At 42.0% G+C, this 23,255-nt stretch overlaps 1 protein-coding gene across 3 annotated transcripts in view; it reads right to left on the reverse strand.

Annotated features, from left to right (window-relative positions):
- LOC308087996 (dematin-like) overlaps positions 1-15,199 on the reverse strand; it is a 113,438-nt gene extending 98,239 nt beyond the window's left edge. For all 3 annotated transcript variants that reach the window (XM_080432292.1, XM_080432291.1, XM_080432290.1), the window contains exons 1-2: positions 15,154-15,199; positions 14,894-15,121 (exon numbers count right to left, since the gene is read on the reverse strand). The gene's annotated coding sequence lies outside the window, so the exon portion shown is untranslated. The remainder of the gene's footprint in view (positions 1-14,893; positions 15,122-15,153) is intronic.
- Positions 15,200-23,255: the final 8,056 nt, after the last annotated feature.

Consider the following 23,255-nt stretch of genomic DNA (forward strand, 5'->3'; position numbering starts at 1 on the left):
GCTTGTACATCTGCTGTTATTGAAACTTTTGTGTTTGAACATTTATTTATTGCCACAAAAAAAAACAGATGGGGGTCCACCAAATACATATCATTTTGGGGGTCCTTGGCACGAAAAGGTTCTACTGATTTAGAAGGCATCTGTAGAATCAGCCAGGTCTTAATGGGTTATAAGTGTCACTTTGAGACTAAACATGGGGTCTTTCCAAGACCAAGCAGACAAGACAATGTCAATCAAACATGCTGTGTCCAGGTATGCGACCTCTGAGTCTGACCTTCGACTGATGAATAAGATGGGGTCGGAGTCTAACCCCAAAACAAACAAACAAACAAACAAAAACAGGCTGTGATGTGTATAACAGTTGTTGTCTTTTTACGTGGTGTCATCGTTAAACTTACTGACTATCAAGTAAATCAAAACATGGTACTTCATGTCAGAAAGGTTGCCGACCCCTGGTATAGAGTAACATTTTTATGTTTGTATGTTTAAGATGTTTACAGCAGTAGGAAAGCTGAGCGGGAGACAGCGTAGGAGAGACAGACAGTAGGAGAGCTGAGAGAGAGACAGTGTAGGAGAGACAAACAGTAGGACAGCTGAGAGGGAGACAGTGTAGCAGAGACAAACAGTAGGACAGCTGAGAGGGAGACAGTGTAGTAGAGACAAACAGTAGGACAGCTGAGGGAGAGACAGTGTAGGAGAGACAAACAGTAGGACAGCTGAGGGAGAGACAGTGTAGGAGAGACAGACAGTAGGACAGCTGAGAGGGAGACAGTGTAGGAGAGACAGACAGTAAGTCATCTGAGAGGGAGAGACAGTGTAGGAGAGAGACAGTAAGAAAGCTGAGGGAGAGACAGACAGTATGACAGCTGAGAGGGAGACAGTGTAGGAGAGACAGACAGTAGGACAGCTGAGAGACAGACAGTGTAGGAGAGACAGACAGTAGGAAAGCTGAGAGAGACGTGTAGGAGAGACAGACAGTAGGACAGCTGAGAGGGAGACATTGTAGGAGAGACAGACAGTAGGACAGCTGAGAGGGAGACAATGTAGGAGAGACAGTCAGTAGGACAGCTGAGAGGGAGACAGTGTAGGAGAGACAGACAGTAGGACAGCTGAGAGGGAGACAATGTAGGAGAGACAGTCAGTAGGACAGCTGAGAGGGAGACAGTGTAGGAGAGACAGACAGTAAGTCATCTGAGAGGGAGAGACAGTGTAGGAGAGAGGCAGTAAGAAAGCTGAGGGAGAGACAGACAGTATGACAGTTGAGAGAGAGACAGTGTAGGAGAGACAGACAGTAGGAAAGCTGAGAGAGACAGTGTAGGAGAGACAGTCAGTAGGACAGCTGAGAGGGAGACAGTGTAGGAGAGACAGTCAGTAGGAAAGCTGAGAGAGAGACAGTGTAGGAGAGACTGACAGTAGAACAGCTGAGAGGGAGACAGTGTAGGAGAGACAGACAGTAGGACAGCTGAGAGGGAGACAATGTAGGAGAGACAGTCAGTAGGACAGCTGAGAGGGAGACAGTGTAGGAGAGACAGACAGTAAGTCATCTGAGAGGGAGAGACAGTGTAGGAGAGAGGCAGTAAGAAAGCTGAGGGAGAGACAGACAGTATGACAGTTGAGAGAGAGACAGTGTAGGAGAGACAGACAGTAGGACAGCTGAGAGACAGACAGTGTAGGAGAGACAGACAGTAGGAAAGCTGAGAGAGACAGTCAGTAGGACAGCTGAGAGGGAGACAGTGTAGGAGAGACAGGCAGTAGGACAGCTGAGAGAGAGAGACAGTGTAGGAGAGACAGACAGTAGGACAGCTGAGAGAGAGACAGCGTAGGAGAGACAGACAGCCAATCAGGACACATGGATATCCATTAGGGGCAATATTGCCAGATTTTGTGAGAGAAACAAGCAACCAGGTCTATGAAAACAAGCCCAAAATAAGCAACTAGGGCAGGTCAGTCAAACTGTCAAGGACCCCTAAATTAATATGTATTTGGCCACGGAACCCCATCAGTTTTTCGTTGCCACTGTCGCAAAATTGCTTGCTCAGGGTGGGACTGTCCGGTCTCTGCTGTACATGTAACGTGTCTTGAGACAACTTGTTGTGATTTGACACTTTAATAAAATTTAATTGAATTGAATTGAAACTGAAAATATTTTGGCCAGGGACCCAACCCCATACATGATTTGTGTTGTTAAAATGTAAAGTGTTTTTAATTTTTTTTTCAAGATTGTTTGAAATTAGCAGATCTACAAGCTCGTAGATCTGCTAGTTTCAAATAGCCGATGTATAGGCGTTAAAGTGGTTAAAATGAAGCAAGCCTAAATAAGCAACTACACAACAAGTAAAAAAACACAACGTCCAATATTTACAAGTGACTTGTAGGAGAGACAGGCAGTCTCTAAATGCCTAAATTGTACAGAAAAACAAGCCCAACTTATAATAAGCAGACATGGCAACAATATCCAGTGGTTGTGTCCAGCAGAGAGGCTGATCGTAGCTGCCTGCTTTGTTCATAAACTGTCTAATAATGACTCTCAGTGGATGTTTACATCAATTTACAATGTAGGCATTTATCCAGAGTGACTTAGAATAAGCAAGATAAACACATACTACATAGAATGTAGAGAGAGTGTACTGCCAGTAAACTAGAATTACAGGTAAACCAAAAACCAAAACCAAAATATGTTGTTCCAGGGACCCCCCCCCCCCAGAAGCAAAGAGTTAAAAATTTTGTTTCAAAAATATATATATATGTATTCAACACAAAATGTTCAAGATTTTTCAATAATAGCAGATCTACAAGCTTGTAGCGCTATGAGCTTGTAGATCTGCTATTATTGAATAGCCCAAAGTATAAAATAATGGTTATAGCTATAAACATCTAAAATGACACAGTATGCATTCCCGGTCTTAATGGGTTAAACAATATACTATATGAATAATAATCTGCACATTGAATCTATAGGATATCAGGTAAACCAGTGTATATCAACCCTGGCAAACGTCCCAATTTTGGGCCGGGGCTACTGCTGAGGTGTGCCGCGCCGTTTGAAGAAGGTTTGAAAAAATATCATTAAAAAAAAAAAAAAAAACTGCCCCGAGGTGAAAAGGGTGACAACATGCTGTTTTTTTTCGGGTCAGGTGTCACACTATTGCCCTATTTGGATTCAAAACGGCTAGTGGAAGCTGAAAAGCTACAAGTTTGCATGTCTGAATAATGCAAAAACAGAAATATTTGTTTGCATTTGCTTTTTTTCTCCCCCATATGATTTCATAATAAAAAAGTGCGTATCGTATCGAAGTTGTGTGCCCAATATCGTATCGTATTGTTTCATGAAATTAGTGTATCGGCACACCCCTAGTGTGTGTGTGTGTATATATATATATATACATATAATTATATATATATATATACCGTATATCTAGGTGTGCCCTGGGATCTTTTGGCTATGCCAGGTGTGCCTTGGCACAAAAAAGGTTGATATACACTGAGGTAAACAATGAACCTAGCATCAGTCTAAACAATACACTATAACAAATAATAATCTGTACATTGAAACTATAGGATATCAGGTAAACAAAATGAACATATAATCTGTCTAAATAACATGCTATTTAGATTATATTTTACATTGTGGTCAAGGAAAAAACGAGCCTAAGTTACATGATGTACCAGTGAAATGAAATGAATTGACGTTTTCGTACATGTCTGCCCCCCAGGCCCCCCTCCGTCTGCAGCTGTACCCAGAGATAAGACCTCAGACTGGGCCACCAGCGTCACTACAACCCCCCTGAGCCTCCACACACACACACACACACACACACACACACACACACACACACACACACACACACACACACACACACACACACACACACACACACACACACACAATCACAAGTAAAGAAGAGGTCACCTATTTGGGTTGTAATTATTTAGGACAGGGGTTCTCAACTGATTGTAAACCAAGGACCACCATCCTGACTAAGAATCAGCCTTGGACCACTGTTGTGTTGGGTGGGGATATGTGGGCTAAGGTTAGTTAAAGGTGGGTTGGGGTGGCCCTTGAAGATCGCTTGAAATATGCTAGTGGTCCAGAGCTAAAAAAAAGGGAGAACCAATCACTGAAATATTCCTCTTACTTTATCCAACCTTCCATATTAAACTCATGTTAACTGATACTATACTGATTTGTAACATTTATGAGTGAGCAAACACATACCATTAAATGGCCACATTTCCTAATAATGATGACACTTTCCCTTCTTGAGATTCTAACTCCATTTTATGTGGAATTTCTTGACCTCAGACTTCTCAGTAACTGACTTCATTGACTCGTCATCTTATAGGTAAGGATAAGGATAATTCCTTTTAACAGGTCGTTCATGAAAGTCCTTGCGGTCTTGTTTCCAATGAGAACCTGTGAGCAATTGGGGTTAAGAGTCTTGCTCAGGGACAAATTTCATATCATCGGCACATATGCTGGGATAGCCTGGAATCGAACCTGGGGCAACCAGGGCCAGCTCTGGTTCCCTAGGCGGGCTCACTAACCACTCAGCTATGGCCGCCCCTGGTCACCAGGTCATTTAGTGCACTCCTTCTCAAGAAGTGGTCCATGGCCCACTAATGGTCCATGCTAGGGCTGAACGATTTTGGGAAAAAATCTAATTGCGATTTTCCTGACTGATATTGCGATTGCGATTTGATTGCGATTAAAAAAAAAAAAAAAAAAAGTCAAGCTTCAGTTTAGTATTCACTGTGTACGTTTAAAAAGTAATTGGAAGTAATGGAACATTACCAAATGGCATACCATTTATTTACTGTTCTAGATTCTAATAAATAAGGATGAGAACTAAAAGATATGAATTGCTTCATTGCTTCCAACATGTATCTTCCAAGTACTTTTTTCACCATGTATATATTTAAACATTTAGCTGGAATAGAAATAGCTTATTTTTGTAAACAACCCAACATTGAACTTGTTAAGTCATTAACTTATGGCTCAAGAAGAGAAGCTTCTTGAGCCATAAGTTCAATAAATAAAAATAAAATTAAACAAATAATTACCTTTTTGTGTAAACAATTCACAGCAGTGAAATAAGTAGGTATTTCACTTATGGCTAAAGAAGCATATTTACTGATATCCAGTATTTAGCGTATGTAAATTAACATTCAACTAAAATGTAACACTTTTTTGTCTCACAAGGCAAAGTCCTCTCCTACTGTACATTGTATTACTACTACTCCTTGGAAGTGAAAAACTCAGAATACATAACGCAGTGGTGGAAAGTAACTAAGTACATTTACTTAAGTACTGTATTTGTACTTTACTTGAGTATTTCTAATTTCCAATACTTTAACTTCTACTCCACTACATCTCAGAGGCAAATATTGTACTTTTACTCCACTACAATTATTTGAAAAATTTAGTGACTAGTTACTTTTCAGATATAAATTATAATATTGTAAAACCTACATTAACCACTTTGGCCCTATTTTATACCTAGGTTATTTGAAAATAGCAGATCTACAAGCTCACAACGCACCGTGATACGACGCGTTGTGAGCTTGTAGATCTGCTATTTTCAAACATTAGTACTTTTACTTTTGGTACTTTAAGTACATTTTGATACCAATACTTTTGTACTTTTATTCAAGTACATTTTGAATTTTCTACTTGTAACAGAGTACTTCTACATTGCAGTATTGATACTTTTACTTAAGTACAACATTTGAGTACTTTTTCCACCACTGTACATAACATAAGTGACAAAGATACAGTTCATAGTCGCTTCTTTTGGGCTTGTTTTCATAGACAGGGTTGCTTATTTCTCTCACAAAACCTGGCAACACTGACCAGGAAGTGCTTTCCATCGTATTGTTTACATATCACAGCATCCAACAGTAATAGTTTAATAATGATGGGAAAAATACAAGTTACACTTACAGAAACAAACATAGATAGGAGCAACACTACTACTACACTACTTGTGTCGCACCGAAAATAATGTTTTACCGCTACGCGCGGCATCAGGGATTTGCGCAACACGGCCGTTCGACAAACTTTAAATACTCGTAGCCGACGGAGACCTAACTCTATGAGAGGGACAGAGCGAGAGAGAGGTGGGGGGGGCTCGCTGCCCTCTCGCTCCCTGTAGAGAGAGGCAGGCAGCCACTCTGGAGAGAAGGAGACAAGTCTCGCGGGTGCTCTGGGATTAATATGAATATTAAAATGATTTATTATGATAAAATAAAAAATAAAAAAATCGCGGCCTTTGCGATTAGCTAATCGCGTGGTTGGTATGATTACAGGTGGTCTATATCTGAGCTGATCCTCTTCTGTAGTAAGTACTTTTGGAATTGAAACACCTCCTCCAATGACCACTGATAATATTTTTAATTCCACTGTCCTCATTCACACAAATACCAAAATACTAAAGTTTCTTCAAAATAAAACAAAATAAAACTAGACGCGTCGCAATTCAGGGCAATTGCAAAGTGTGGTTGCGCCGACGCGAGTCGTGGGTCGCGGCCGCCGGGCTGTAGGAATACGCTGGGAGGAATACCGTCGGAGGCTGCGCCAATTACATTGTCACGTCACTCCTGAGATCACTTGCGTTTCATTTAGAAAGGATTGATCCCCCCAAAAATCATGTTTTTGCATCAAACGGTTACGTTTTGTGCATTTGTGGCGCCCCCTATGGGTCAAAATGGAAATTCTTTTGTGGATTCGTTGAGTAAACCACCCTTGACATTTGATTCAAATTTGGGATTGAGCGGACATTTCGTTCGTGATTTCTAGCATTTTTGGTAAAACGGGCCCCTCCCACTAACTTTGGAAGCCATTTACGGACGAACGGTAAGGACTATCAAAATGCCGTTTGGATATGTTCATCGCATGGGCCCAGAGATCATGTGTACCGATTTTTGTGAGATTTGGAAGGAAAAAAAATGGAAAAGGTGCAAAAAGTGTGTTTTGAAGAAAATTCAAAATGGCGGAAAATCTATCCAGACGCAAATGGGCGTGGCCTATATGGGGAGATGCGTAGTGACCCAAGGAATCCAGGGAAAAAGACATTTTGATTTTACGACCTACGGTTCAAGAGTTATAGGCCAAAACGTAAAGGGCGCTGTTATAGCGCCACCATGTGGTCGATTAGTGTAATTCTTTTTTCAATAATTTCGGACTAAATTATGAACCTCCCCTCCAAATGTGGTAACTCTAGCTCTTACGGTTTCTGAGAAAAAAATACTTGAATTTGAGTTTTTTCACTTTTACATTAAAGCGGATGGGGAAATTTAATGCACTAATAAATCAATATCAATTAAACTATTCAACCAATCTCTTAGCAAAATACAAGCGCACGATTCCAGGTCAAGACGGTCATTTTGACATATGGCACTAAATTGGGGAATAAAAACTGTGGGAGGAGATGCGGTTCAAAGTATTGTTTATCCGGAATGAGAATAAAGTGTCCCTAGAACTATAGTCTGGTTGCCCTGTTAGGGCAACCACACTAATTATGAACAAAAACAAAATCTTCACTTTACATATTACTGAATGGATGACCAGGGACCACATGAAATACCTTCACGGACCAGCAGTGGTCCACAGACCACCATTTGAAAACCTCTGATTTAGGATAATAAAGTTTCCAGTGAAAAAGATGGCAACAAAAGAACAGTGGTGAGAAAAGTACTAAACATGTTTTACTTAAGTAAAATTATACTGTAGTGAAGAAATACTATGTTACAAGTAAAAGTCAGGTAATCAAAATTTACTTGAGTAAAAGTACAAAAGTATTGGCATCAAAATATACTTAAAGCACCAAAAGTAAAAGTATCTCATTGTGCAGAATGTCCCATTTCAGAAGTTCAAAATGTATAAACATCTTTCGAGAATAGCCGATCTAAAGTAATTAGAAACTAAAGTTTTAAAATAATTGTAGTGGAGTAAAAGTACAATATTTGCCTCTGGAGTAGAAGTTAAAGTATTGAACATTTAAAATACTCCAGTAAAGTAAAAAATCCTCAAGATTTTACTTAAGTATAGTACTTGAGTACATGCACTTAGTTACTTTACACCACTGTATTGTTATTGTTATTATTATTATTATTATTATTATTATTATTATTAATATATTTATTTATGTTCTCTTCTCTTCTCTTCTCTTCTCTTCTCTTCTCAACTACTAACATCTCTGTCCATCTCTCCTCTTGTTCTTAACCACTTGAACCCCAGCATCCCTATTCTGGGGGGAACATTCGGCACAAATAGCAGATCTACAGTAGAAGGTAGATTGCCGATCAGCGTCATTTGGATTGAAAGTCGGCCGATTTAAATCGCTGGCCGATCGATCGGAGCACCTCTAATTATTGATCTTCTCTAGTCATCCTCTGATAACGATCCATTTCAGGAGGTGATCAGAGTGAGTTTACACCAAACATCTGTAGAATCAGATGTCACACAACACTAGGATGTCACATGTACAGTGTTGATGTATTATTCTGTTCTGATTCATGTCACAAAAGGAGTGATGGACAGCTGAGAGAGAGACAGTGTAGGAGAGACAGACAGGAGAGCTGAGAGGGAGACAGTGTATGAGACAGACAGTGGGACAGCTGAGAGGGAGACAGTGTATGAGACAGTGGGACAGCTGAGAGGGAGACAGTGTATGAGACAGACAGTGGGACAGCTGAGAGGGAGACAGTGTATCAGACAGACAGTGGGACAGCTGAGAGGGAGACAGTGTATGAGACAGACAGTGGGACAGCTGAGAGGGAGACGGTGTAGGAGAGACAGATAGTAGGACAGCTGAGATGGAGACAATTGTGGGAGAGACGGACAGTGGGACAGCTGAGAGACAGACAGTGTATGAGACAGTGGGACAGCTGAGAGGGAGACAGTGTATGAGACAGCTGAGAGGGAGACAGTGTATGAGACAGACAGTGGGACAGCTGAGAGGGAGACGGTGTATGAGACAGACAGTGGGACAGCTGAGAGGGAGACAGTGTATGAGACAGACAGTGGGACAGCTGAGAGGGAGACGGTGTAGGAGAGACAGATAGTAGGACAGCTGAGATGGAGACAATTGTGGGAGAGACAGACAGTGGGACATCTGAGAGGGAGACAATGTAGGAGAGACAGACAGTAGGACAGCTGAGAGGGAGACAGTGTAGGAGAGACAGACAGTAGGACAGCTGAGAGACAGACAGTGTAGGAGAGACAGACAGTAGGAGAGCTGAGAGGGAGACAATGTGGGAGAGACAGACAGTAGGAGAGCTGACATTTATTTGCAGACAGTGTGGACAGTGTGGCTGTAAATAGCAAGCTAACTGCTATGGAATAATAAGCTACAGGCTAGTGATGCACTTTAGATGTGTGTACTGTTTGTTAGGGATTTTAGGTGGTTTTCAGTGTTTTGTATTTTGTAGTTCATGTGATGTGCTGCATACTATGTATTGGTGCTGCTGTAATGTATTGGTGCTATGTAATTTATTGTACCGTAATAAAACAAGTTTTTTTATTACGCTTTAATGTGTATATCCTGGGTTTAAGTTATATAAGTTTAAATGATATATCGTGTTTCTTTTACCAAAATCAAATCAAATCAAAATCACCGCCTTTTATTAAACTGACAAACGTATCCCAGACCAGCTTCCATGTGGTTCCACACACACACTGTCTTACATAACAAAACAATAAATACATGTATGGTGTTTACCTGCAGAAACACACTGCCCTCTCCCTGTATTTTGGTGTTTTCACTGTTTAGTTTTTTTTGGTAGACGCCCAAAACCATCCCCGTCTACCAAAACAAACAGTGAAAACACCAAGATACAGTGAGACGACTGTGTGTTTCTGCAGGTAAAACACCACCACACTACTCCAGTAGCTGATAACGGCTGCTATAGAGGGAAATGATGGGTAAAACCTATATTAATTGTTTTGTTACAGTATGTAAACACAGGGAAAAGTTACACCCTATGCCTTTAAATGGACACATGCTAAATAACGTTTACTGATCAAATGACAGGCCTCTTTATGTGTTAATGTGCTGAAGTGTTTCCATGTTTCCTGGTACAGTAGAAGTACATTATGAGTGTATGTATGAGGTTCTATTCTGGATCTTTCTATTTGAGGTAAACTGTCAAAGCTGTAACAGTTCTATTGTATAACAGTAGAGAGGATGAGTCACCAAGCCAGGAATAGACTGGACACACACACACACACACACACACACACACACACACACACACACACACACACACACACACACACACACACACACACACACAGTTACAATACATACAATTACAAATACAATTCATATCTTTGTATATTTGTTGAGGAAACATTTCTTCAACATCACTGGAATAACAAGTTAGTAATAACACCTTATGTTCTATCTAAAGAGTTCAACTTCTCTGTGTGTAGGTGCGTTCCCACCGAGAGAAATATTTGTTTTAGCGGTTTGATTAAATGGTAAATGGTAAATGGTGCATTTACATAGCGCTTTTATCCAAAGCGCTATATAAATGGGTGAATTTACATTCACCCATTCACACACACATTCATACAACGATGGCGGAGGAAACCATGCAAGGCACCAACCTGCTCATCGGGAGCAATTAGGGGTTCAGCGTCTTGCTCAAGGACACTTCGACAGTAACTCTTCTGGGGGAGCCTGGGAAAACCACACGGCTTCCATCCGGCCGCTCTACCGGCCACTCTACCCCTGAGCCACTGCTGCCCCTATTACACACTAATCAATGGAGAGAAAAAACCTGGCGATGTTCACATACATCATTATTATCATTAATTATCATTATTATTATTATCTTGCATTGTTTGTTTTGTTTTTTTTCCACCAGGAGAACGTAGAGCCTTCGTCCTACTCCTCCCGCCCAACACTCCCCGCTGACAGGTGCCCCAGCCCGTAGCAGTACGTGCAATGACCGATATCACCCTTCTCGCCCTGCTTCCCTCCCCCGAACACGGGCCAATTGTGTACTGTTCGTGTAGACGCTCGACAAAGCCGGATGCAGCACGGTGGATCCAAACACACAACCTCCGTGCTGGTGGGCAGTGACTTTACCACTGCGCCACCCGAGCTCTTTATTGTGTGTGTGTACACACACACACACACACACACACACACACACACACACACACACACACACACACACACACACACACACACACACACACACACACACACACACACACACACACACACACACACACACACACACACACACACACACACACACACGTCCTTGACATGAAAAGGTTTCTGAACCACTGTTTGAGCAACATTAGGAGGGAAGCCCAAATAAGCAACTACACTTTAGAAACAAGCCCAAAAAAACACAACCCGCAACTAGTAACTACCAATATTTAACAAGCCACTTTACAGAAAAACAAGCCCAAAGTCGCTTGTAATAAGCATACATGGCAACACTGGCTCTGAACCACCTGAACTACAGTAACCATAGAGACAGCAGGGTTTCATGACCTGAAGGTTGCCAGTTCAAATACCTCAAACTACTGTATCATTACATCATTCTGTGCTGGGGTTCCGCTGAGCAAATCATTTAACCTCAAATCTGCTCAGTCTACTGGTCAGCTCCCAGTACAACAGTATCAGACTGTGGTTGTACTGGTCAGCTCCCAGTTCAACAGTATTAGACTGTGGTTGTACTGGTCATTCTAATTCCTTTGACTTTTATAAAATACATTAACACATCCACCGCCAAGAACGTAGTCCTACGGTCCGTTAAATCCAACTGTTAAGCGCCGAAACCGTAGTCCTACGGTCCGGGTGTTTTTTCCTTTTTTTCGATTTTTTTTATTTTTTTCAATTTTTTACGGGGACCATTTTCAGTGTAACACCACCCGAAGTCAACCGGAAGTGCGATCTCGTTTTTTGTTTCCCGTCGTTCTCCATTCTAAGTCGTACACAAAACCCCCTGTAAACCTATGTAGTTTTTCATCCTCGCATTTCCCATGTTAACACAAACGGTCAGAACTCAAACATGGCGGCTCCGTTTGACACGCGGTCTCGACGAGTAGAGACCAGGACATGTGCTCGTTGTTTACAAACAGTGGATCGTGCAATCTAAAGGATTTTAACAAGATCTATGGCGACATCAAAAAAACAAAAAAACAACAAAAACACCTTGGCACTGGTGAGTACATTATGAGATTAGCCCTTGGCGGTGGATGTGAAAGGGCCCAAATATTTTTCAGTTGCTTCTGATGACATATACGTACTCAAAATAACATGTGTGTCAGTGCATACAGAATGTAACCAACACACATGGATACAGTACAGTACAGTACAGTACAGTACAGTACAGTAGGTCATACACTTCCATCTGACATACAGGAGAGATGGAGCAGTATTTTGCAAGCTGCTTTGCCTTACACTTGAAAAAGAAAACAGACATGCACATATCACAAACCTAAAGTTGGGCAGGTACTGAGAATGATAACCGGGAACGCTCGCTCCAAATCACGCTCGCCCCCATTTTTTGAGCGGACCACTCGCCTCTCTGTTGCGGAACGCTCGCCCCCCTTGTTGAGAACCGATTACAGCCCCTAACATTAAGTTAGGAGGTAGTTCGGCAAAAAACTGTATTGAAACGGCATTGAAACAGGAGGTTTTGTAAAACAACAGAGGAATCAAACGTGGATGGCTCATGGTAATAATGTCAACAATTATTGGCTATGTACAGTCCTTTGTAAACAGGGGTGGCAGTGGCTCAGGCCGGGTAGAGTGGCCGGTAGAGTGGCCGGTAGAGTGGACGGTTGGGAACCGCGAGGTTCCCAGTTCGATCCGGGCTCCCCCAGAGTTAGTGTTGAAGTGTCCTTGAGCAAGACGCTGAACCCCTATTGCTCCTGATGAGCAGGTTGGTGCCTTGCATGGTTTTCTCCGCCATCGGTGTGTGTGTGTGTGTGTGTGTGTGTGTGTGTGTGTGAATGAATGAGTGATGTAATGCACAATCTTGTAAAGCGCTTTGGATAAAAGCGCTATTTGAATGCAACATTGCAAGCATTAGCAACACACACACACACACACACACACACACACACACACACACACACACACACACACACACACACACACACACACACACACACACACACACACACACACACACACACACACACACACACACACACACACACAACAAGCAACAAGCAACACTACCAGCTCAGTCACTCCCAAATATGGTCATTCTAGCTGCTTCATTCACTGCTACTGTGTGTGTGTGTGTGTGTGTGTGTGTGTGTGTGTGTGTGTGTGTGTGTGTGTGTGTGTGTGTGTGTGTGTGTGTGTGTGTGTGTGTGTGTGTGTGTGTGTGTGTGTGTGTGTGTCCTATTGAACCTCTGCATGTGAATAATGGACTGGGTCTCCTGTGGGAGCTAGAAAGAGCTCGGGGGAACAGCGCTTTTAAAGCCTCATAATGGTGACAGACAGACAGGAGGGATTAAGGGTTTAATTTAACTTTCCATTAAATCTCTACACTTCTTTTTTGTTCATACAACTAAAATAGGCTATCCTACTGTTCAAATGAATTTTGACATGTAGGCTACACCAAATGTTGGTCTGAAAGGAAAACTTTTAACAAAAGATGTGCTATTTCATTAGAAAAATAATAGTCGATTAGATATTTCTGTTTTAAGTTATTTGTAAAATAAAATAAAAAATGTAGGAAATAGTAGGAAATGAACTTTTAGCACGAGATGATGACAATAATAACATCATATGTAATTTGCATATATAAGCTAATCTATAATGAAAACCGTGAGTGATGAAAGTGAATGAAGTAGAGGACAGCGGTGTGTGGCTCCAGAGGCAGGCCGCCCAGCAGCAGCTGTTGTGCGGACACATGCTGTGGGGACCGGCCGCTGGTCGTTATGTAAAACTATAATCCCTCATATCCATCAATCTCTCTAGCTCCATAAAGAACCTCTCACTCCGCTATACAGCTCCGAGATGAGGTTCTATGTCGTTACCTTCCAGAATCGGGTGAACGTCCGCCAAGGCTCCGCTGTTTACCCTTTTGTATACGTCGTATGCCAAAACTAATGGTAGATTCCAAGCCGCACGGATGTTTAAAGTTTGGTTCGGCGCATAAAATTTTAGGAACGGAGCGAAACTACCCGTTTAAATCGCTTATTTAGTCAGCCTGTGGCCATGTTTCCCATTCAAACCGGAAAACCCCCCTACGTCCGCTGCCAGTACTGCTCCCGGTTTGGCTACAATGGGAAACATGGCCACAGGCTGACTAAATAAGCGATTTAAACGGGTAGTTTCGCTCCGTTCCTAAAATTTTATGCGCCGAACCAAACTTTAAACATCCGTGCGGCTTGGAATCTACCATTAGTTTTGGGATACGACGTATACAAAAGGGTAAACAGCGGAGCCTTGGCGGACGTTCACCCGATTCTGGAAGGTAACGACATAGAACCTCATCTCGGAGCTGTATAGCGGAGTGAGAGGTTCTTTATGGAGCTACAATCTCTCCATCTTCCTTCCTTCCATCCATCCATCCATCCATCCATCCATCCATATCTCCATCTCTCCAGCTTCCATCCATCCATCTCTCCATCTTCCATCTCTACACTTCTACATCTCTCCATCTGCATCTCTACATCTCTCCATCCTAAAAGATGGAGCAGCACCGCCTCAACTCTTATAATTCCACGGTTAACCAGTGACACGTGTCTGGATTATAGTTTTTAGGGTTTACTTTCCAGACAGAGCGGCGGGTGATGCTGTCTGACATCCCCGCTCCATCTAACCCCATCCCCGGCCACCAGCACCGACTCAGGCTGCCTCCCCCAGCGGTCCAACACACCGTTAAACCACACAACACACACTCTCACCTGTAATGTTGTGGCCGTACAGAGAGACGCCTGGCGCTCCTCTGTCTTGCTGCTGATGTTACTCCCCGAAAATAGTCCAGAATGTCAGCCTGATGCGTGTGCGTGCATGTGGTGTGCATGCATGTGTGTTGTGCGCGTGTTGTATGTGCGCGCCACCAGCCGTGTGTAGAGAGCGGTTGTTAGCAGCGGTGCGTGTGTGTGTGCATGCGTGTGTGCGTGTGTGTGTGTCTGTGTGTGTGTGTGTGTGTGTGTCTGTTCACTATTAGAAGCCAACCGGCAATGTGCGACCACACACACACACGCACACGCACACGCACAAACACACAAACAGCCCCGCCCCTCTCTCTTATGGACTGTTCCAACTGGCCGGTAAAAGGGGGGGGGGGGACAGCAACATAAAGAGTAATTATTCTGTGGCAAATAATTTCACATTTTTGCTTATTTATTTATGTTAACAAAATATACATTTATAAACTGATATTAGAGTTCTGTATCAACATTGCAGCTTGTTAAATATAGAGCTTTCAGCCCTGGCAGGCTGTGACTTTCTGGTGACCGGCTGGTGACAGATGACAGGTTATCAACAGCGTTGCCAGATGCTGGGACAGAAATAAGCAACCAGGTCTATGAAAACATTCCCAAAAGCAGCGACTTTATACATAGAAAAATAGAAAATAGCAGATCGACAAGCTCACAGTGCATCGCATCTGTTATTTTCTAAACAAATCTTGAAAAAATAAAAATAAAAATTGAAATATTTTAAATAAGTAGTTCATCCAAAAAATTAATTATTTTCTATCAATTACAAACCTCATGAAGCCTTGAATTCATGGAGATTATTTTGTTTTTGTCGCATTCCTAAGCGAATATTTTGATGACCACGGAAAGATGCCAACTCAGGCGCCGGTCATCAAATTATTGGCTTAGGAATGCTACAAAAAAATCTCATGCTCCATGAATTCAAGGCTTCATGGGGTGTGTAATTGATAGAAAATATGTATTTTTTTGGGTGAACTACTCCTTTAATAACACACATTTTGTATTATCAGATGGGAGGTCCGCGGACATATACACATTAATATGGGTGTCCTTAACATGAAAATATTTGAGAGCCACTGGTTTAAACAACATTTAGGAAGCAAGCTCAAATAAGCAACTACAACAGAAACAAGCCAACAAGCGACTGTACAGAAAGTCACACCCATAATAAGTCGCTTATAATAAGCAGACATGGCAACAGTGGTTATCAAGCGACAGTGAACAGGCCAAGTGGTCCTGGGCTAGGAGCCAGAACATTCTCACAATGACGCAAATTTGCTCTACTTTAAGGCATAGGATTATGAGTATTACTGTCTTACTCTCTTTGCAGGTGGAGAGAGAACCCAGTGATCTGAGTCATACCTTCACTCATTGAACTAACTAGCATTTCAGTGGTTCTCAAAGTGAGGCCTGGGGACCTTAAGGTGGTTCCAGCCAGGCAGGGGGTCCCCAGGAAAATTAGTTTATCGCATAAAAATCTGTTTACCCACTCAGTGGAGTAACGGAGGGGTAGCAAGTGATGCAGTGCAGGGGGGCCACCAGCAGGGGGGGCCCCGCCTGCGCTGATACAAATATTTTTACAGCAAAAAAAAAGAAAAAGTTGATTTATATTGGTCAAATAGAACCGAATTAGACCGAATTAGACCCGACATTTTTCGCGCACGCAGGTTGTGCACGCACATGTAATTGGGCCTCACGTGAAACTCCTTCGGGGAGGCCCCGCGATTCTGCGTTACGCCACTGTACCCACTGTTACGACCCGGCCTAGGGGTCACCAGGTGTAACACAAAAATGGACTCCCTCCTACCCAGTCCCTAAATATAGCCAGCCAACACCAGTTGAAATTCCAAAGTAGTAAAATACAGTGGTTTATTTCATAATTAGCGAAACTTACATGGGTAATAAATTACCTCAGAGTGGGCACCTGTACATAAAACACCTATGCTTACCTTACAAACCCAAAACAAACACACAGGTATCTTGCCTAACAAACACATGAAAGAACACATGATCAAACGAACACAAAAGAAAGGACCCCTACATTACCAAGACTGTAACCCATGACAACAGTGAAAACTCTAAAATACTGGCACGGCTAAAAACACTCAAAACACCAGACTGGTGCGGTTTAGAGGCTGGCATGCAGGAAGGTACCAGAGATACAGAGGACAGGCATCTTTATAGGGCATAGCAGTGGCGGACATTTTCTGGTTCCACTTCAAAATAATCAATGCATTTTTCCCATTGACATTTCCAAAAATATTTGTATCAATTCATTTAAGCCTAGAATCAAACCATCCAGGGTCCTGGTGAATCATGACGATAAAAAAAAAAATCTGTGATTTTTTTAAATGTTATATTTAATTATATGATATACTATATTTAATAAATACCCTTTGTTTTGCCGTTTTCAAAAAAGTTTTTTCACAGAATCAAACGTTTTATGGTCATGATTCACCAGGACCCTGGATGGCTTGATTCTAGGCTTAAAATAATTGATATAAATATTTTTGGAAATGTCAATGGGAAAAATGCATTGACTATTTTGAAGTGGAACCAGAAAATGGCCACCACTGCTATGCCCTATAGAGACACACGGCCGGAAGCGGAAGGCCTACAAATCCACGCCCACTTTTGACACTCGGGGTCCGTTAGAACGATGAACTGCAGCTCTCAATGCAATCTCTATGAGAGGCATTGTAAAATACCGTCATTTCACTGGTTAACTACTGAGGCTGTAGCGATTTTTTTTGTGTTCTAATAATCTGTCCCATTTGTTTAATTTGTCCTTTTTAATGTCCCATATCTTTCATCTCCATATACTACCCACAATATACTATAATATACTCCATCAGTATCCCTTGAGGTTTTCAATACCCAGAAAACTGGCGAAAGTGGCCGTTTTCAATAGGTTTTGGTCATTATCTCTGGAACAGAAGGTCCAATCTGCTCAGTTCAAAGCTTGTTGGATGCGTGACTTTGAGGACATTAAGCACGCAATGACACATTTTCGGGTTATTTATTTTTTTAGGGGAGGCGACAGGCGAGATCTTAGTTGGGCAGGCGACCGCCTCTCCTGCCTCTACAGTGGGTACGCTGTCGGTCGGCGCTCGGCGCTCGTAAAGACAGTGATGTCACTGAAATGCCTGTCTGCTGTCTACCCTCTGCTGTGTTAGCATTATGGGCAGGGATGAGCTGTAGGGGGTGCTAAGGGGGCGACCCCTTAGTTCTGGCGCTGGCTGGGGGGCTGGGAGCTCCACATGCACGCGCGAGCACGCACCGTCAGCTGCGGTCTTAACGCCTTAAAGTTTAAACAATAGCCTCTCAAGGTTCGCGCCGTCAGCGGCGAGCCGTTCTCAATAGCGTCTACCTGGCTGCTTTGCATAACATTAGGCTACTGGAGAAAAGCCATGGACTTGAATTGAATGTGTACATTCCTCTCACAATGAGAGACAACAGTCTCTGCACTGCAGAGTGTGAAGGGGATCGCTTAGAAGAGGACCCAGTTCTCTGAGACAAGACAAAGACAAGTTGTCTGATTATTTTAAGTACTTATGTGTGGGTGAGTCTATGTAAAGGGCTTTTATATAAAACTAAAAGGAAAATAAAATAATTAATTAATTGAAACGAAAATAAAAACAACAAATTAACAATGCAACTAAATAATAAGATATAATTACATTAAAAATCACATGTTGAATACAGTATTTCAACTAGCACTGAGTGACTGAGCTGATTGGCTATGTGCACATGCGTGCACGTGCGTGTGCACGTGACGTCAGAAAATATAGCCCCCCTAGTTAAAAAATCCACAGCTCATCACTGATTATGTTGACAAAGACACTCCATACATTTGGAAACATATTTTTATTTAAATCAATATCGTCTTCAGTTAATGCAGGATAATTTTAAAAGTAGGCTAACTTTCATATCCTCTCATAGGGAATGCATTGGCAGCTGCAGTTCATCGTTCTAACGGACCTCGAGTAGCGGCGCTGTCTCAAAAGTGGGCGTGAAATTTGTAGTCCCCGTGTGTCTCTATAGTCCCCAGCCTGGTCACAGGAGCCAATCATCAGCAGGCTCTACCTAGTAATCAGCTAGTCACTCAACCACCACTCATTCACCATTCACACCAGCTGGTACTCAATCAGTCACTCATTCACACACACACACACACACACACACACACACACACACACACACACACACACACACACACACACACACACACACACACACACACACACACCAATGAGGGAAGAAATACATACACAGGGCAACACACAAGAAAATATGACCCTATAGGGTCATAGCACCACTTTGACTCTATTTTATTCTTCACCTATTCAAAAATCTACAAGATCTACAAGCCTGATGCGTTGTGAGTTTGAAGATCTTAAAGAATCTTGAAGAATTGTTACAGATGTTGAATCACTATAAAGTATAAAGTGGCTCAAGTGGTTTGTCATGTCGCTGGGGACCCCATGAAATTATGTAAATGGTAATGCATTTATATATAGGATTCCGGTTCAGGGGCTCCAGCCCCTGAATCGCTAGCCTTGCATTCAGGGTCTGGTGATGCTGAGGCGGGGTTTACTCGGTTGAAAGTCTAACCGGCTGCCCGGCCCAATCGGGATCGGGATAATCCAGTATGAACCAATCGTTAAAGAGAGCCACTTTGGCCACGCCCCCATCTCAGAAAACGGCTGCACTGAGAGGGTTTTCAGACTGAATAATGGAGTGAAACTAAATGAAAATTTAGGCTGAGTGTCAGGCTAATATAGCGTCTTTCTCCAAAGCACTTTCCAATGTACTTCACATTCACCCATACATTCCCACAGCAGAGTAAAAGCATGCAAGGCACCAACCTGCTCATCTGGAGCAATTAGGGGTTCAGTGTCTTGCTCAAGGACACTTTGACGCACAAGCAGGATGAGACGGGGATCGAACCCGAAAACTTTGGATTCCAAGACGCCCGCCCGCTCTACCACGTGAGCCACTTCCGCCATTTCTTTAAAATCTTGAAAAGTGAGTTTTCATTGCGATAACATTGAAATAGGAACTCCAAGTATACTATAGTTCCATTGATCCAAGCCAGGAACACAAATCAATTGATTGATCATAAAACGCTGTGAAAATGCATGCAGCCCACCCACCCACCTGACCACTTAACACGGCAGTGTTAAGTGGTCAGATTGGTGGGCCGCGAATGCTTGAGAACCACTGTTTTACTGCATTGATTAGATATGAAAAATAGATTCAGATAGTGATATGTACATCTATAAACAGAAAACAGGCAGTTATACCATACATATTTATGACATGTTTTTATTGAGTATGAAGATTACAAATCCATAAATTCAATTATAAATCCATCTCTCCCAGTCTGTCTATCCTACACCATCTATCAGTGAGCAGTCATATAGAGCACTGTTTCCCCAAACAGACCAATGTTTTACCAATTTTAATGCAAGTAAATATCCCCTTTTTATTCCTACATTCAAAAAAATTATAATATTATTTCAAAAGATTTAGTCACTACTTTTCATCAATTAAAAACATCTATTAAAACAACATTTCATCAATTAGCAACAATTCTAAAACATTTCAAAAGTATTTCATAAATACAATAAACGAATAATTTCCATACAAAAAATTTATGTTTAAGAAGTAAACAGCGCGGCGCGAAGCGACGCATCGTAAGCTCGTAGATCTGCTATTTTCACTAGTTTCGGTAACGGGAAATCTCTCTTTTGGGTCTTGGGCAAAAGAAAATGGGAACCACTGATATAGAGAAGCCTACCGAAGTCTTGACGTCACTCCCACTACCCCTGGGTCACCCAGTTATTTTTTTGTAGTAAATCCCATAGGCAAATCTTAGATTGCATCATATAAGAACTGTGTTCCAAAAATAAACAAGTCAGCCCGGCGATTTTGTCATTTATGATATTGAGTTACATTTGATATTGCGACGCGTTGTGAACTATCGGCTATTTTCAAATGGCCTACGTATAAAATAGGGCTAAAGTGGTTAATGTGTGTTTTATTATATAATAATTTATATCTGCAAAGTAACTTGTAACTAAAGCTTTCAAATCATTGTAGTGGAGTAAAAGTACAATATTTGCCTCTGAGATAGTAGAAGTAGAAGTATGGAAATTTGGAAATACTCCAGTAAAGTAAAAGTACCTCAATTGTACTGAAGTACAGTACTTTAGTAAATGTACGTAGTTACTTTACGCCACTGGATAAAAGGTCCAACACTTCTTTGTGACATCCAGAAGATGTCAGCTGTCATTCATGCATGTGACAGTGTAATGGAGCCTAAGGCTCAGTCCTGTGTGGAGACGCACTGAAGAGGAGAGGACAGTGTTTTGTGTTCATGATGAAGATGCATTCAAGAGGAGAGGACAGTGTTTTGTGTTCATGATGAAGATGCATTCAAGAGGAGAGGTCAGACAGAAGAACAGCTCTGACCTGCTTACTCAGGGATTCAAGTTCTCAGTCGCTAACGACTCATTTCAGTCATCAGGATTCCACAGAAGCCAGCCTGTCTTCTATGGAAGCGTGTTGCACAGCGAAAATAGGCAATCTACAAGCTTGTTGAATAGGCTCTTTTCGGTTATTATTTTAAGATTAGAGCATTGAAGTGGTCAAACTAGCAATTTTCTCAGAGGCATCTTCTTAATCCTAATGGTCTCAGATATTTCATAAAAGCAAAGGTTAGAAGGTAAGGCCTCGTACACACAGTTAAAACAAGCGACGCATGCTTTACGCACGCCTCATGGGGGGGTGAAGCCGTTTCAATCCATTCTCTATGGAAGTCACGTGGTTTTGATGCGCTGACTTGTCGCAGGGGAGGAGGAGGGGTGAAGCCATGAAGGTTTTCCTACCTTTCTTATGATGTTATGATATCGGACGAGTGGTATAGTCCATTCCATAGCTCTGGAATGGAGGATCGCGGCGGGACAATAATTTTTTTCCGACACTACCAGACGGAACGAGCCCCTGTCCGTGACGATCGCAGTCACAGAGATTATTCCATGATTTTTCAAAGGTAAAGTAAAATCGCCAAAAAAAAGTCATTATAATATGCGATTTAGAGCAAGGATAGGCACGGGTTTTTAACTGCGGCAGACCCATTGTGGAGTTATGACATTTCTGTACTACCACTCGTCCTAGAATATAACATCATAAGAAAGGTAGGAAAACCGTCAGGCGAAATGTTCCTTTAAAGCTCGGGTCTATAATGGCATTATAAGCTCAGCGGAACAGCACTGTAAAATTGTTCAATAGTAGAATTTGTCGGTTGGTAGGTGTGATCACCGTGGTGCGTAAATGACAACGCACTTCTTTTCTTGTTTTTTTATTTCTCACACTGTGCAGGGGGTTACAGGACATGCAGTTTTAGTTGTGTGGTTTTCTGTATATCAGACAAAATACAGAACAAGGAGAAAAGTTACCCAAAGTAACAAACATAATTCGATTATACTGCACATCAAACGTATAATGAACGCACACACTGCAGCCTCTGCTGCTGCTCTCTGCACCAGACTTGACACTCTGACCAAACATTTGCTTTTACAGGTGCATGGGATTACAAATCAACTCAGCAGCAGGTGCAACTAAATGGCCAATCAACAGCTGTGCACTCAGCACACATTGAAGTGAAAACAAAGGGTCCATTTTAGAGGAAAAAAACTGAAACAATAATACTAAACTTAGAGTTTGGGGAATCTTCTTAACAAGCACACTATAATACCTTAACTTAGTTAGTTTTAAAGTGTCTTTGTTATAAGTTGTTATACATAATTATAAACATTTATAATAATATGAAGCACCGTTCACAAATCACTCTTTAGGACTTGGCCATACAAAACTCATCATGTGGCTTGGACCCCTGGGGGTCCCCGGACCACAGCTTGAGAACCACTGCTATATACAGAGTCTGGAACTACATCCCCCAAAAGCAGAGAAATGAAGCAGTCATCTGTTCCTCATTTCCGTTCACAAAAACTATATTTTAAAATATCTTTAAAACCTACTTTAGAATGCACATTTCTTCTAAGCGGCAAGCTATGTTTTGCTTCGACTAATTCGATTTACTGTAGGACTAATTTACGCGACTGCTAAGATGAAACAGAACCAGGGAGAAGGTGGGACATCTGCTTAATCCATTCCCAGCTCATTTTCAGCGCTTCCTTTGCAAAGACTGTATGACTGACACATTAGACAGACAGACAGACAGACAGACAGACAGACAGACAGCTTGAGACTAGTGTTCATGGGGTCCAGGTGATGAAGTACTAGTGCCCCCTGCTGT

Source organism: Gymnoscopelus braueri (assembly GCF_963280865.1).
Source record: "Gymnoscopelus braueri genome assembly, chromosome: 7".
Lineage (NCBI taxonomy): Eukaryota > Metazoa > Chordata > Actinopteri > Myctophiformes > Myctophidae > Gymnoscopelus > Gymnoscopelus braueri.